Below are 14,371 nucleotides of genomic sequence, written 5' to 3' on the forward strand. Positions count from 1 at the left end.
GATCAGGTTTTCAATTGAGGATTTACTTTTTTTATGTATCTGTATTGTGTATGGATACTGCGCAGCTTGGGGGAAAGTAATGGGTCTCTAAAACTCTTTTAATAAAAAGCCTGATAACCTGGTGGATCATAGTTAGTTGCCACAGGCTCTCATTCACATACAAATGCATCACTATTACTAAGATTCCAACATTTTTGGAGACTGACTTTTAATGATTTATGTTACTTTTTGGTTTCTAAGCCACGTCTTTGACAATACTGCATAGGCTGTAATTATAGGATAAATACAATTTTAAGCAATAAGTCTCTTTCTTATAAACTTACCTACTCTTTGTCAGAGTCTTTCAAGAGATAAATAGACCATAAAGAAACATTTTCCTTCATTTATCAGCAGTTATTTTTAAAAGCAATGTGGTCTCCGGGATATATCAAATGATGTCTGATTAGAGTCCCATCATATGTAAACGTACGGAGTTAAATGAAGCTACTTTTAAATATGATAATGAAGACCCCAGATTCAGGCAATTTATACCACCTCAGCAAGCAAAAGAAGACTCTTGTCCAGCATTGAACTCTGTGTCCATGTTTAGAGATAAAATGTCAAGGTTTAGGATTTAAGTTTTTCTCTGTATGTCCGATTTAAGTTCCCATCTATATCCATTATATAAACATATCATCATATAACATTGCCAAAACAGGGAATATGTGACTCTCCACATTGTAAAATATGCTATAGTGGGAAATATGTGTTATAGCCCAAAGTAGGGTAGAATTTCAAACTGGCTACTTACCTCTGGGTATGTCTGGGGAGCCACAAAATGACCAGTGACTTTTTGTTTAAGTGTTTGAGGTTTCAGGAATCAAGCATTTTATCTGCCCTTTTCTTTATTGGATAAACACAAATGAATGTTACTTTCTGGGTCTTAAAATCACATCCCCTATCAGTGCCCTGGCATTGACTGCCCTCAGACAAACTGTGGAGGCAGAAAAAAAAAGGTTTCTAATGTAAGGGGTTTGCATCATCTTGCTGATCTTGCAGATGCTGGTTTTTCATTCTAACTGCAGCCACTGAATTGAAATGAACGGCATCATAAAATTGGACGACCCTCTGCTTAGCAAGGTATTATATTAATGGCTTAATGAAGGAATCTTGAATTAAAGCTGTGGATAATTTGGTTCATTGTACAGGTTCTCTCATCCCCCCCCCCCACCTTTGATATTGCTCTGGGGAGCAAAAGATACTTGTGACGTTCATAAAGTATATATAGTTGCAAGCACTGGACTATTCAGGGAGTAATTACTTGAGTTTTTTCCAATTTGCAACAGTAAAAAGGGATGAGTGGAAAAGATCTCTTACTTCAAATTATGTGCTCAATTATAAAACATTTATGGCTTTTGGAATTTATACTAAAAATGGCTATCTATATTTAGGTAATGCACTGGCTTATGGACAAAATGCAGGAAGAATCTAAGGAAAAACCCTACGATAAGAGGTTTTTGGAAAGCTATGAGATACTGGAGCTCCAAAGACCATTTGAACTTTTGTAACCTTATTTAGTTTCAAGCATGGGTGTTTAGACTTAATTGTTCCCTCACTCTTAAAGTTATTGTATCTCAAAATTTAAAATAAAACCCCTTCATGGAATTTGGTGTGGCCTGAATATGATGATGTGACCTACTTTGGCACTCTGGAAATATTCAGATACTTAATAACTTGTACATTGCACCAATTCAGAAATTCTGAAACCTCTAGGGAATTTTTCCTCATTGTCAGTGTAGTAAACACTCACGACGGTTTAACTACCGAAAAAAACAAAAGACAAAAAAACAATGGGAATGAACAAAAATGAATTGCATTGGCTAAAATAGCTTTAAAGGACAAAAAGTGTGTGGGAGGAGCAAGAACAGGTGTTTTTTTTTTTTCTCTTCCCACTTGAAGTTTAAAAAGTTTGAAGCCTGCAGTGGGTGAAACTCAGCAACTGGTGCCCATGATGGCTGCTTGTGGTCACGAAAGAGGTGGAGAAGGTGGCATAAGGAGGGGTAACAATGGAATGAGATGGTCCACATTATTTGGGTTGCATGACATTTTTTTTTCTTCCTGGTCATTCTCCATTTCGACCAGTCCCTGACACATTGTTTACCGACATACTTGGGCGGGTATGTTTCTATAGTCAAAACTTAGGAGAACACAGCAGAGAGGGCCCAGTGAAGGTACGTGTATATTCTCAGATGACTTTGGAAGCAGGGTTGAATGCACTGCGCTCAAAACTCTTCTATTTCAGAGCATGTAAGGCAGGAAAGCGTTTCCTGAAATGATTACAAATCTTACCATCAAGGTAGCAGCCCTAAATATCTAAAAATATAAAGGTCTTTCAGTCTGCGATCTGTACTGGGAAGTTTTAGGGATGGTCTGGGAATACTAAATACAGATCTAATATTGGCATTATTATAAACTTGAATTCTGAAGAATTCCTCCCACCTTGGGCATCAAACTTGTTTCTATTTTTCACAGTCATGACTTCTCTTGGCTACACTTAAAGTAAATTATATCTTATGGGCAAATATATAGACTTGGTTTGTACTTTAGATGAAAGTTAACAGAACGAATTAGTTTCTCATTAAGCAATTAATACACATATTGTGTTGTGACATTGGTTGCCAGCCTCATGCCACATCAACACTGTCCCCTTCTCGACCTCGGATTCCCCATTACTAACTTTCCTGTCCTCTCCTGACTTCTTGTCCTTGCCCCCAGGCTGGTGTGCCCGTTTAGTCTTATTTTGTTTCATGGGCCTGTCTAGTCTTTGGTAGAAGGGTGAACCTCAGGAGTGACTTCAGTACTGAGTTAAAAGGGTGTTCGGGGGCCATACTCTTGGGGTTTCTCCAGTCTCTCTCAGACCAGGAAGTCTGGTCTTTTTTTTTTTTTTTTGAGTTAGAATTTCGTTCTACATTTTTCTCCAGCTCTGTCCAGCACCCTCTATTGTGATTCCTGTCAGAGCAGTTGGTGGTGGTATCCAGGCACCATCTAGTTGTGCTGGACTGATCTTTCCCTTGTGTCTTTGATTTTCTTCATTCTCCCTTTCTCCAGACTAAGTGAAACCAGTGGAGTATCTTAAATGGCTATTCACAAGCTTTTAAGACCCCAGACACTAGTTACCAAATGTAGAATATTTTCTTTATAAACTACGTTATGCTAATTGAGCTAGATGTCCCCCAAGACTGTGGTCCCCAGCCCTCAGCCCAGTAATTCAGTCCCTCGGGGTGTTTGGATGTGTCTGTGAAGCTTCCATGATCTTGCCTTGGTCATGTTCTGCTGACCTGCCCAGGATTGTGTACTGTCTTACCCTTCACCAAAGTTACCACTTGCTTATTGTCTAGTTAGTGTTTCCGCCCCCCACTCTTCCCTTCCCTAGTAACTATCAAAGATTGTTTCTTCCCATTTGAGTTTGCTTCTTTTTCGTAGAAGATTTTCTCTAATGGAATCACAAAGTTGGGATGAAAATTTGTTCTTCTTTGACATTTTAATATAAGTCTGGCATTCATGTGTCTTTAAGGTAGAGGAAATGGCCTATTTTTTAAAGTTAGAAGTTGTGAGTGAGTTATTTGGGGTTAGATTAATCAAGAATCATATACATTATATTTTATTAGAGAAAATCTAAAATATAGTAATTATTATACATATTTTATACAATATTTCTTTTACTTTTTCTGTCTAGTCCATGTAGTGTCCACCAGTTTCCCCTTTTCACACCAGTCACTCTCTCTCTCTTTCCTTCTTTTCAAGACTGACCTGGACTATTCTACCACCACCCTCACACTTGTGTTCCTATTTCCATGTAGAAAACAATCCCAAGGTCTACAACTCTAGTTTCTTTCTATGTACCCTTGCTGGGATAGCCCCAAGCCCGTACAAGACATACTTGAAGGAGTCTAGGATTTTCATTGTCTTCAGAGTAGAACACACATGAACAGACCAAACTTCTTTATGATAATTTTTGTTGCCACTTATATTGTAATATTGGTGAGTTATTATTCTAATAAAGACCTTTTCTTCTTACTACCTACAGCCCCATTCAAACTTGTGGCATAGGAAACAGAAGATAAAATAAGAGGGTAAAAGAAAATTAAAATCTCATCTTTTCACAAATATTCTTTGTTACGTATGTAGACTTGGGGTGCTTAAGACATGCTGTCTGTCCTTAGCAAACTGGTATTTTGGAGTGTGTTATTGTGATGAGTTGGTGTGGTGAGACCGACATGGAATTGCATTAATTGGCATCTCACTTCTTGTTAATTCCACATTCCTGGCCTAAAGGATGGGCAGCACATCCTTATTTCACGTGGCACTTGTGTGAGGTTGCGATTTAGTTAGGAGGAAATTTTCATAATTACATATCCAAATTTTATCCATAGAAAATTAAAAATGCAAAGCAAATGTAAGAAAAAAACCCACCTCTAGGTCATCACAGTATGGACAATGTAAGAGAGCTGAAATTTCGTTGTATATGACATTCTAAGTGCAAAGATTATACCGTACTTCTATATTGCACCTTGTCTTGGAGATTCTTCCTGGTCCTAATTCTAAGGACTTTAGTGATAAGGGAAAAAAATGAAAGAAACTTTATTAAATTATGATCTTGACACAGGCTCAGACACACTAAAGGAAGACTCTTCCTCAGTATTCAGTGAACCCTACTATCTCATTTGGCAAAGTGCAGATTTTCCTTCAGCATTAGGAGAATGGGCTACTCTCCTAAGTGGTGATATTTGAGAAAACCAAAAGAGAAGATTTAAGAAATATTACAAATGAAGGATACTGTGCATGTGAGAATTAATTCTGTCGGAAATGGTCTGCATCTTTTTAATTTTTCTGAGGGTTTCCTTAGATGCTTCAGGCAAAATCACACGATAAACATGATAAACATGAATAGGGTCACAAGGTAGTCATTGTGCTGATGACAAATTTGCAGTAATTTACAATTTGCATTTATACCAAGTATTTAAACTTTTAAAATATTATAACAACAATTTTTATTTCAAATGACTATAAATTTAACTGTTCTTAAAGGAAATGTTAATTTTTTAATAATTTTTATTTAAGAGAGCCAATGTTATACAAATTGCCCAGCTTTGAATTTTTTTTCTGACTGTTCTTTCATTATTGAGGTAAAATTTAATTTACAAAGAGTGTAATCTACAGATCATAATAACAATATGATCAGTTTTGATAAATGTATACTGTCATGTAAACATTACCCCAATGAAGATCACTCAGAAAACGTCTTTGTGCCCCTGCTGGTCAATCCCAAACTCAGGGAAGCCCTGTCCTAATTTTATAATGATAGATTAGTTTTTCCTGCTTGTGAACTTCACTTAAATAGAATCATATTTTTTTTTCTGCTTACTTTAAAATTTATTAGTTTTTTTTAATAAAATGAATTTTTCTTTCATTTGACATTTAAAATATTTGAATGTCAACTTTTACTTTGAAGGTATATTCTCATATGATACATTTTTGAAGTAAATTTGAAAGGTTTAGAACACATTTACTATTCATTTGCTTCTTGGAAAAGCAAGGCATTAATAATTTTCTAGAAACTCATGATTTAGGTAGTTAGTGAACACAGTCTTGATAAATTTGTCATGACAAATCAATTATTGTCATTGAAAAGACATTGTGGTTCCTCAAATAAAGCATAGAAGCAATGGTTCTCTAAGAGTGGCCCCTGGACCAGCGGTATCAGTGTTACCTGGAAATTTATTAGAAATGCAATTTTTAAAAAATTTTATTGTGCGTTAAGTGAAAGTTTGGAGTGCAAATTAGTTTTCCATTAAAAAAGTTATACACAAGTTTTTTGTGGTGTTGGTTACATCCTGACAATCTATCAACACTCTCCCCTTTTCCCTTTACACCCCAGGTTTCCTGTGTCCATTCGACCAGTTGTCCTGGCCCTTCCTGCCTTCTCATTTTTGCTTTTGGCCAGCTGTTGTCCATTTGGTCTCATATAATTGATTGACAGAGAAGCATGTTCCTCACATGCATGGTTGTTTGTTTTATAGGCTTTTCTAATCTTTGACTAAAAGGTGGACTTCAGGAGTGGCTTCAGTTCTGAGTTAGCAGGGTGTCAGCAGACAGAAATGCAAATTTCTGGCCCCAACCCACATCTACTGATTCAAACTCTGGGGGTGGGTCCCAGTAATCTGTGTTTTAACAAGTTCTTTGTGTGATTCTGATGCAGATTAAAGTTTTGCAACATTTCCACTAAAAAAAAAAAAGAAAAAAGCAAACCCGTTGCCAGGGAGTGCGTTCCAACTCATATGGACCATATAAGACAAAGAACTGCCCCACTGAGTTGCCAAGGAGCGCCTGGTGGATTTAAACTGCTGAACTTTTGGTTAGCAGCTGTAGCACTTAACCACTATGCCACCAGGATTTCCTTTCCACAAAAGGACTATAAAACAAGACACAATGGGCAATGGTCCACCTATAAGAAATGTCTGTTTGTGTTTGGGTCTTCGTGATGGGTGTTGTGATAGAGTCTGCACTATTTCAAAATAACATTAAAAACAAACAAACAAATTGCCTTTGAGTCAGTTCCAACGCATAGCAACCCTATAGGCCAAAGTGGCCCATAAGATTTCCGAGGAGCCGCTGGTGGATTTGAATTGCCAACCTTTTGGTCAACAGCCAGGCTCTTAACTGCTGTAGCACCAGGGCTCTGAATAACATTTATGACCATTAAAAAAAAACCATTAGGAAACATAAATCTGTTAAATTATATCAAATCCATCTTTTTTTTTTTTATCCCTCACAGGGCTTTCTTCACATAGTAGACATGAATATATATTTATTGATTATTAAATCACTGTTCAAGTCTGTCAGCTCTAAAACCAAAAAATACCCAAACCCATTGTCGTACAGTTGACCCTATAGGACAGAGTGGAACTGCCCCATAGGATTTCCAAGGAGCAGCTGGCAGATTCGGACTGCCAACCTTTTGGTTAGCAGCTGACCTGAGCTAAATAAATATTTTAAGGCCTTGCTCAATAGGTGACCAGGTTGGAAGACTTGCTTTGTGTTTTAAAAATTCATAGCAAATTTCTAAAAGAATGGCATTGACATTTTGGTTGGCTTGAAATTATTTTATTCTCTAACTTTGGTTTGGAGCCATTTGGTAATCGACACCTTTTGGTGGCTTTTTTGTTAATTACTGTTGAGTCCGCTCTGACACGTGGTGAAGAAAGCATTGCCCAGTCCTCTGCCATCTTCACAATTGTTGTTATGCTTGAGTCCATTGTTGTGGTTATTGTGTTGTGCCCTCCAACTTAGAGGTTCTGGCTATTGTGTTGTGCTCTCCAACTTAGGGGTTCATCTTCAAGCACTATATTGGACAATATTTTGTTGTGATCCACAGAGTTTTCACTGGCTAATTTTCAGAATATATCACTAGACCTTTCTTCCTAGTTTGTCTTAGTCTGGAAGTTCTGCTGAAACATATCCCAGTGGGTTCCCCTGCTGGCATTCGAAATACTGGTGGCATAGGTTTCAGCATCACAGAAAAAGGCAAGCCACCACAGCATGACAAACTGACAGAGTGGTGGTTTTGGTAAGTAGGGAGATCTATACATTGACACAAGCAGAAAAAGTGCTGGGAAAAGTGTCTCCCTTCTTGACAGCTTCATCTGGAGACTGGAAAAACAGTGGTAGGTAGGAACATCACCACAGCCTTTCTCCTTCTCTTCATGAATGTTCCTTGGCCCTTGAATATATGCCAGGACATAATTGATACAATACACCACAACTGAGCAAAATTAATCATCCTTAATGAACCCGACCTTCCAACAGACAGACACAGCATGATGTTACATTAGCAGAACTGGATTTAAGCTGGGTTATAAGCCCTGAAATAAAGGAAGTCTACCTTCTGAAAAAAATTATTTCTTGGAAATTCTTCATAGCACTCTAATGGTTTTGTTTGTTTTTTACAGTTACCATTAGGGAGAAAAATCAAATGCACAAAGCCTACCTTATCACCAACAAATTGAGTGTAAGGCAGGTTGTATGGCCTTTTCCTTTGGAGGGACATTCTTCACTCAAATTCTCACGTTCTCTACCATGTGAATCATGTGGCCTTGGGGAAGGCAATTAACCCTGTTAAGGCTTCTCTCCCACTAACGGAGGGCAATAGACTTAAACTATCTTCCAAAACAAAAGTGCTATGTAAGTGCTTTGTATTATAATTTGTTCAAGTAGCAATTTTTAAAGGATATGACATTTTCATAGAGAGGTGTATACTGAGAATCAATTTTTATGACATAAAAGCTGAGGATTTTATTTGCAATTGTTATTAACTATAATGATGATAAAAACTCATTTTGAAGTCACCAGGGAACTGAAAAGTATTTTCTAATATTGTAGCAACCTCTGCAAAATTTTATCATGGATCTGTACCAGGAAGATAGAGGAAGAAGGAGATCAGGTTTAAACGGCATCTAAAGAATGGCTTAATTCAGTAAAAAATGCAGTTACTCATCCCAGTGCTGTGCCACAAAAATGGAAAAAAATTGGGGTAGTTGCATGGAGTGTGCATGTGGTTGAATTGGGAAGTTTTAGCATGATACAGGTAATATCTTCCTTTTATCATGACACAGATAACATCTTCCTATGCCTCTGTGTCTCTGAACCCACTGCTCCCTCTGCCCCATGTACCCACCATCCACCCATACAATGGTCCTCCTAGCAAACCCCTCCCTTACCTTACCTCGCATGCAAGATCTTCGTGGTGAAAGCTTTCACACTCCCCTAGGCAGACAGTCATGCTCTGACTGAATAATACTTAATAACAATTAATCTTCTGTGTTAGGAGTATTTCTTTCATGTATATCTCCCCACTAGCTCTTTAAAGGCAGAGCCTCTGTCTTTCACTCTTGGTAATTCTGAAAGGCACCCGGATAAAAGGCTTAGCTATCTAGTTCCAAAAAATCAGCCATTGGAAACCCTATGGAGCATAGTTCTACTCTATCATACGTGGAGTTTTCATGAGTCAGAGCTGACTCAACAGCAACCGGTTTTTTTAATTCCAGTGCCTAGCCCAATATCTGGTACTTAAACCAAAACCAAACCCGTTGCCGTTGAGTCGATTCCAACTCACAGCAACTCTATAGCACAGAGTAGAGCTGCCCCATAGGGTTTTCAAGGAGCAGCTGCTGGATTTGAACTGCTGACTTTGACCACTATGCCAGCAGAGTTTCTATCTGGTACTTAGCAGTGCTCAGTTAATAGTCTCTGAATAAAACAACAAAGAAGGATATAAATGTGTTTGTCCTCTAAAGAAATGTATGCTGACCTTTGAGTTCAGGAACATACTTGTTCCTCCTTGACTTCAGCAGAAATAAACTTTTTACTTTGAAATATGTAAAGAGCATTGGAGGAATGGCAACAAAGGGGCTTCAGAGCATTTGACAACAGATATGCTAATGTTCATGAGAATGACTGGCTCCTGTATGTCAAAACAAAACAAAACAAAACAAAACAAAACAAAACAAAACAAAACACCCCAAAGAACAGCCTTTACATTATGAGGGTCTTTCTGCAATGGAGTTGAGAAGTCTTGCTTCTAGAGACAGTCTCTGCCCCTCTGTTTTGGAGCTTAGGTTAACAGAGCAGACCAAAGTTGCCTCTGATCTTAATGGATGGGCTTTGCAGGGGCGCTATCAGCTCTGGTGCTTTAGTGAGGCTCTTTCTCATCAGAAACCTTAATTTCTAAAATGAATCACTGCTGCTGGATTAAAAAACACCACTTCTCACAACTCTGGTTTCCAGGATTTTGTCCCAAGAAAAATGGACTCCACTTTATTTTAATGGAAAGAAAATAGCATGAAAGTACTTACTGTATTTAATAGATGAACCCTTTACTTGAATAATTTTTTGTGTGTGTGATAATAAAAGGATTAGGGCAGAGAAACTGTAGGGCAGGTGTACTTGATCAAGGAAGAGTAACTATGGCAAGATTTCTCATTTATGTATACCCTCTACTGCTACCGTGAGTCAGAGTTGACCGATGGCATCTGGTTGGTTGGTTGGTTGGTTATGTCCTCTGAAAGAAATAAAATACAGTAAAAAGACAGTCTCAAGAAATGTTGACTTTGGTTGGTAAGTGGGCAGCATGGTGTGATGGACAGAGCCCTGGACTTATTGATTCATTATTTCAGTCATTCAACATTTAAAGAGGATTCAAGATGAGTAAGGTGATGTCTCTTGTTTTTAAAAGTTCAGCCTAGATTAGAAATTAGTACAATTACAATATAAAAGGATAAGTGCTAGGTGGGTAAATACAAGATTTTATAGGGGCATTCACAAAGTCCACATGAGAGCCCTCTACAGGAGTTAGATTGGCAAAGAGCAGGAAGAGAATTTTCCACACACAGAGAAAACATGTGAAAAGATGAAGAAACAAGACAACGCAACTGCCTTGTTTAAGCATTAAATAGTTGAGACTGGCTAGATAATATAATGCAAGTGGTTACAAAGGCTGATAAATGAAGCTATAAATCCATCTGGTGTCTGAACTGTGTGTTATCTTTCAGAATTTGACTAAACTCTGAAGGCCAATCTTCAGAGAAAATAGTGCAAAGACAAGATCATGAGATCTAAATTCTGGTTGCAGCTCTTTGATCTTGGGAAACTTTCCTGAGGTTCATTTCTTCAGGTAGAAGGTGAAGATTTTTGGTCCATCTTTCAGGTGGTTGTTCCCCCAAAGTTGAAAGCATAACCCAAATATAAGATGTGATTATCCAGACAGGTTTCATTGAAGGTACATTTTAATAAGAACAAAGGGTTTGTTCATTAGCTTGATTTAGAAAGGTGCCACCCACTTCCCTGATTACCAATAATAGCTGGTCTTAAAAGGTTTTAATTTAGTGGCAACTTTTTAAATCCAAAACAGTCCTTTCTGAAATGCCAATCATTTGTAACAAAATTTTCCTCTTTGGTATTTGAAGATAATTTGCTGATAACTATTTTCCTGGATATTGGTTGCTGATTTGTCTTTTAACTATACGTAACATCACATGGGAAACCCTGGTGGCATAGTGGTTAAGAGCTGTGGCTGCTAACCAAAAGGTTGGCAGTTCAAATCCACCAGGCACTCCTTGGAAACCCTGTGGGGCGGTTCTACTCTGTCCTGTAGGGTTGCTATGACTCCATGGAATGAGTATGGGTTTTTTTTTTTTTTTTTGGTTTTTAACGTTACGTGAACAGAATCAACTCTACGGCAGTGGCTTAGTCTTCTTAACACATGCCAATACTATGATAGTGTTGGACCCCTGGTGGCACTGTAGGTAAGCATTTAGCTGCTCCAAAAGGTCACCAGTTTGAATTCACCAGCACTTCCTTGGAAAACCTGTAGAGCAGTTCTACTGTGCCCTACAGGGTCACTATGAATCGGAATCAACTTGACAGCCACAGGTTTGTCTAAGTTTATTATTTTCTTACCCAGGAATGCCCTACCTCCCTGCTTTTTGCTGCCTGGTAGATACTGTTCATCATTTCAGATTCAGTCTACTGGGAATCTACCTCCTCCTTGAAGCTTTGCATGGCACTGGGCCCTTTCCTCCCAGCCTCAGGAAGAGTAAATGACTGCTTGCTTTATGTTTAACTGGACCTGTAACACACCATTATCTTTATACGTTTAGCCATTTTTCTCTTCTCTCTTCACCCTCTTTCCCATTCCACCCACCTTACACTATAAACCCCATCTTAGCCAGACTATAAGTTCCTTGAGGCAATGACAGTATCTCATTTGTCTTTGCAACTAGTGTTTAGCACTGTATCTGGCACAGAGTGAATGCTCAAAAAGGGCTTGCTGAGTGAATGACTAGGAAGACCATCCAATGTGTAGAGTGATGTATTACTTCTCCAGAGTGTTCCACATAATATTGGTTCATTACACTTGACATATAGTCACACAGCTCTTTTTCTGGCAGAAGCTATAAATATAGGGAAGAAAGCCAAATATGTTCTCGACTTTTTCAAATGATTTTCTTCTTCCACTAGGTGTGTGTGTGTGTGTTGATGAAAATATGAGCGGGCTTTGAAAATGTGTGTCCAGCTGCTCACTGCTATGTGCTTTCATTAGTGTTGGCTTAAAAGTTTTTAAAGTGATTTAAAGTGTGGAGTTTTTTTTTTAAGAATGGAAATTTTCCATAAAAGTAAATATCTTCTGAGCACTTATTCTGTGTCAACAGTTTTTATACCCATGAGTTTATTTTTTATCATATCCCTGCTAGGGAAAGTAGTAGGAACTGGCATTTAATAAACGTCATTTGATCAACTCTTTGCATTCAGCATATCTCTTAACATTGCAGGACAGGTGTTATCCCCGTTTTATGCAAAAATATTAAGGGCTTATTGATCTGAGTAAGGAAAATGTAAAAGTAGGCCTTCTATCCAGTTCATCATTGACTTCACATTTCATGCCCTTCCGTTATACTACATATTAATATTACTATTTCTTATGGAAAATAAAAACAATATCCAATGTAAGGTTGCTTCCTTCTAAAACATGCAGTCATTTTATTCTCCAGGCAATCATTGTATACTGGCTGATTTGTCTTTTCAAAATCTCTCATTTTCACAGTCATCATTTTACTTTGGGTTCACTTCAGGTATGACTAACAGAGATTACACAGACAAGAGAGCCCAACCTGGGAATATTAAAAACCGAGAACCCAGGGTTCAATGAAGCAGGAGATGCTATACTGAGTCCACAAAGTATATCTGATGAGAATACCAAGTAGGACATACACCATAGGCTGATTTTGAGATAGCTTAGGGTCTGGGAGGGATAGGACATTCAGAAACAAGGGCAAGTTAGCAAAAGTCTGGATGAATAGTAATTTTAAGTCCGTTTGGACTTTTAACGTATTATTAGGAACTCAGGCAGAAAAAAAAAATTTTTTTTTTTTTAGAGGAATCTGTATAAATCCAGGTCTAGCTAGCGTCAGAAGTCAGTATTAGCTTCATAGGGCTGATGCAACAGCAACAAACTTGGTGGCTTAAGACAAGAGTAGTTTATTCTCTCACAGTTCTGAAGGCCCTAAGTCTGAAATCAAGGCATCTCCAGGGGTACACTTCCTCCAAAAGCTCTAGGGGAGAGTCTTTCCCTTCTAGCTTTTTGTTGCTCTTGATGTCCTTGTTTCATGGAAGGATGACTCCATTCTCTGCCTCTTTCTTCACATGGTCTTCTCTATTTGTCCCTGTGTGTTCTCTCCTCTTCTTACAAGAACATCTGCTATTGGATTTAGGGCCTACCTTAACTTAATTACATCTACAAAGACCCTATTTTCAAATATAAGATCCAATTTTTAGTTTTCAGGTAGACATTAATTTTGGTAGGGCACTGTTCAACCTACTATAGTCTGCTCCCTGCTGTCTCCCAAATTCACATCTGTCCCACATATAAAATACATTCACCTCATCCTAATATCCCCTAAAGTCTTAACATATTCCAGTATCAACCTTAAGATATCATCAACTGAAAAAATTACAAATCGCATCACTTAAAAATCATCTAAATCAAGTATGACTGAGATCTGAGTATTATCTATCCTTGGGGGGGGGGAATTCCTCACCATTTGTGGACCTGTGAAACTAGAAAACAAGCTATCTGCTTCCAAATTACAATGTTGGAAAGGTATAGGCTAAACATTCCCATTCCCAAAGGGAGAAATTGGAAGAATAAAGGGATCACCGGTCCCAAGCAAATTAGAAACCCAGCAGCACAAATTCCAGTAGGTTTGAAGTACTGAGAATAATCGTCTGTAGTCAATGCTCTGTCCTCTGGGCCCACAGTGGTGACCCCACCCTCTGAGACATTACCCTTTTTCTTTCGAAGGGTAGCACATGCTTTCAGCCAAGCAGCTCCATCAGTTCATTTACTGTAGAATTCCAGAAGTCTAGGTCTTCCTTCCTTTCATCTCATCTCTGAACCCTTCAGTCCAAGATGGCAATGTTCTTGATGGTATAACATTTTCGAAACCCTTGTGGATCTACTATATATGTTAAGGGAATACATTAGACAAGAGGGTCTTCCACAGGCCTTTCCTGGATAACCCCATTTCTATCCTTGCCTTTTGCCTTGATGGTTTATTGAATCCGTGGGTTATATACCTAATTTCCTTAGGAAAATGTTGTCCAGCCACACACTTGTCCCTTCCAGAGTACACTAGGTAGGCTGAAAATTTTCTAAATAATTAAATGTTGTTTCCTTTTTGCTTAATAGTTTTCTCTCTCTCAATTTATTTCTTTCTTCTCACGTTATACTTTAAGCAGCAAGGAGAAACCAAGCCACACCTTCCACACTATATGTGAA

Source organism: Loxodonta africana, chromosome 6 (genome assembly GCF_030014295.1).
Source record: "Loxodonta africana isolate mLoxAfr1 chromosome 6, mLoxAfr1.hap2, whole genome shotgun sequence".
Classification (NCBI taxonomy): Eukaryota; Metazoa; Chordata; class Mammalia; order Proboscidea; family Elephantidae; genus Loxodonta; species Loxodonta africana.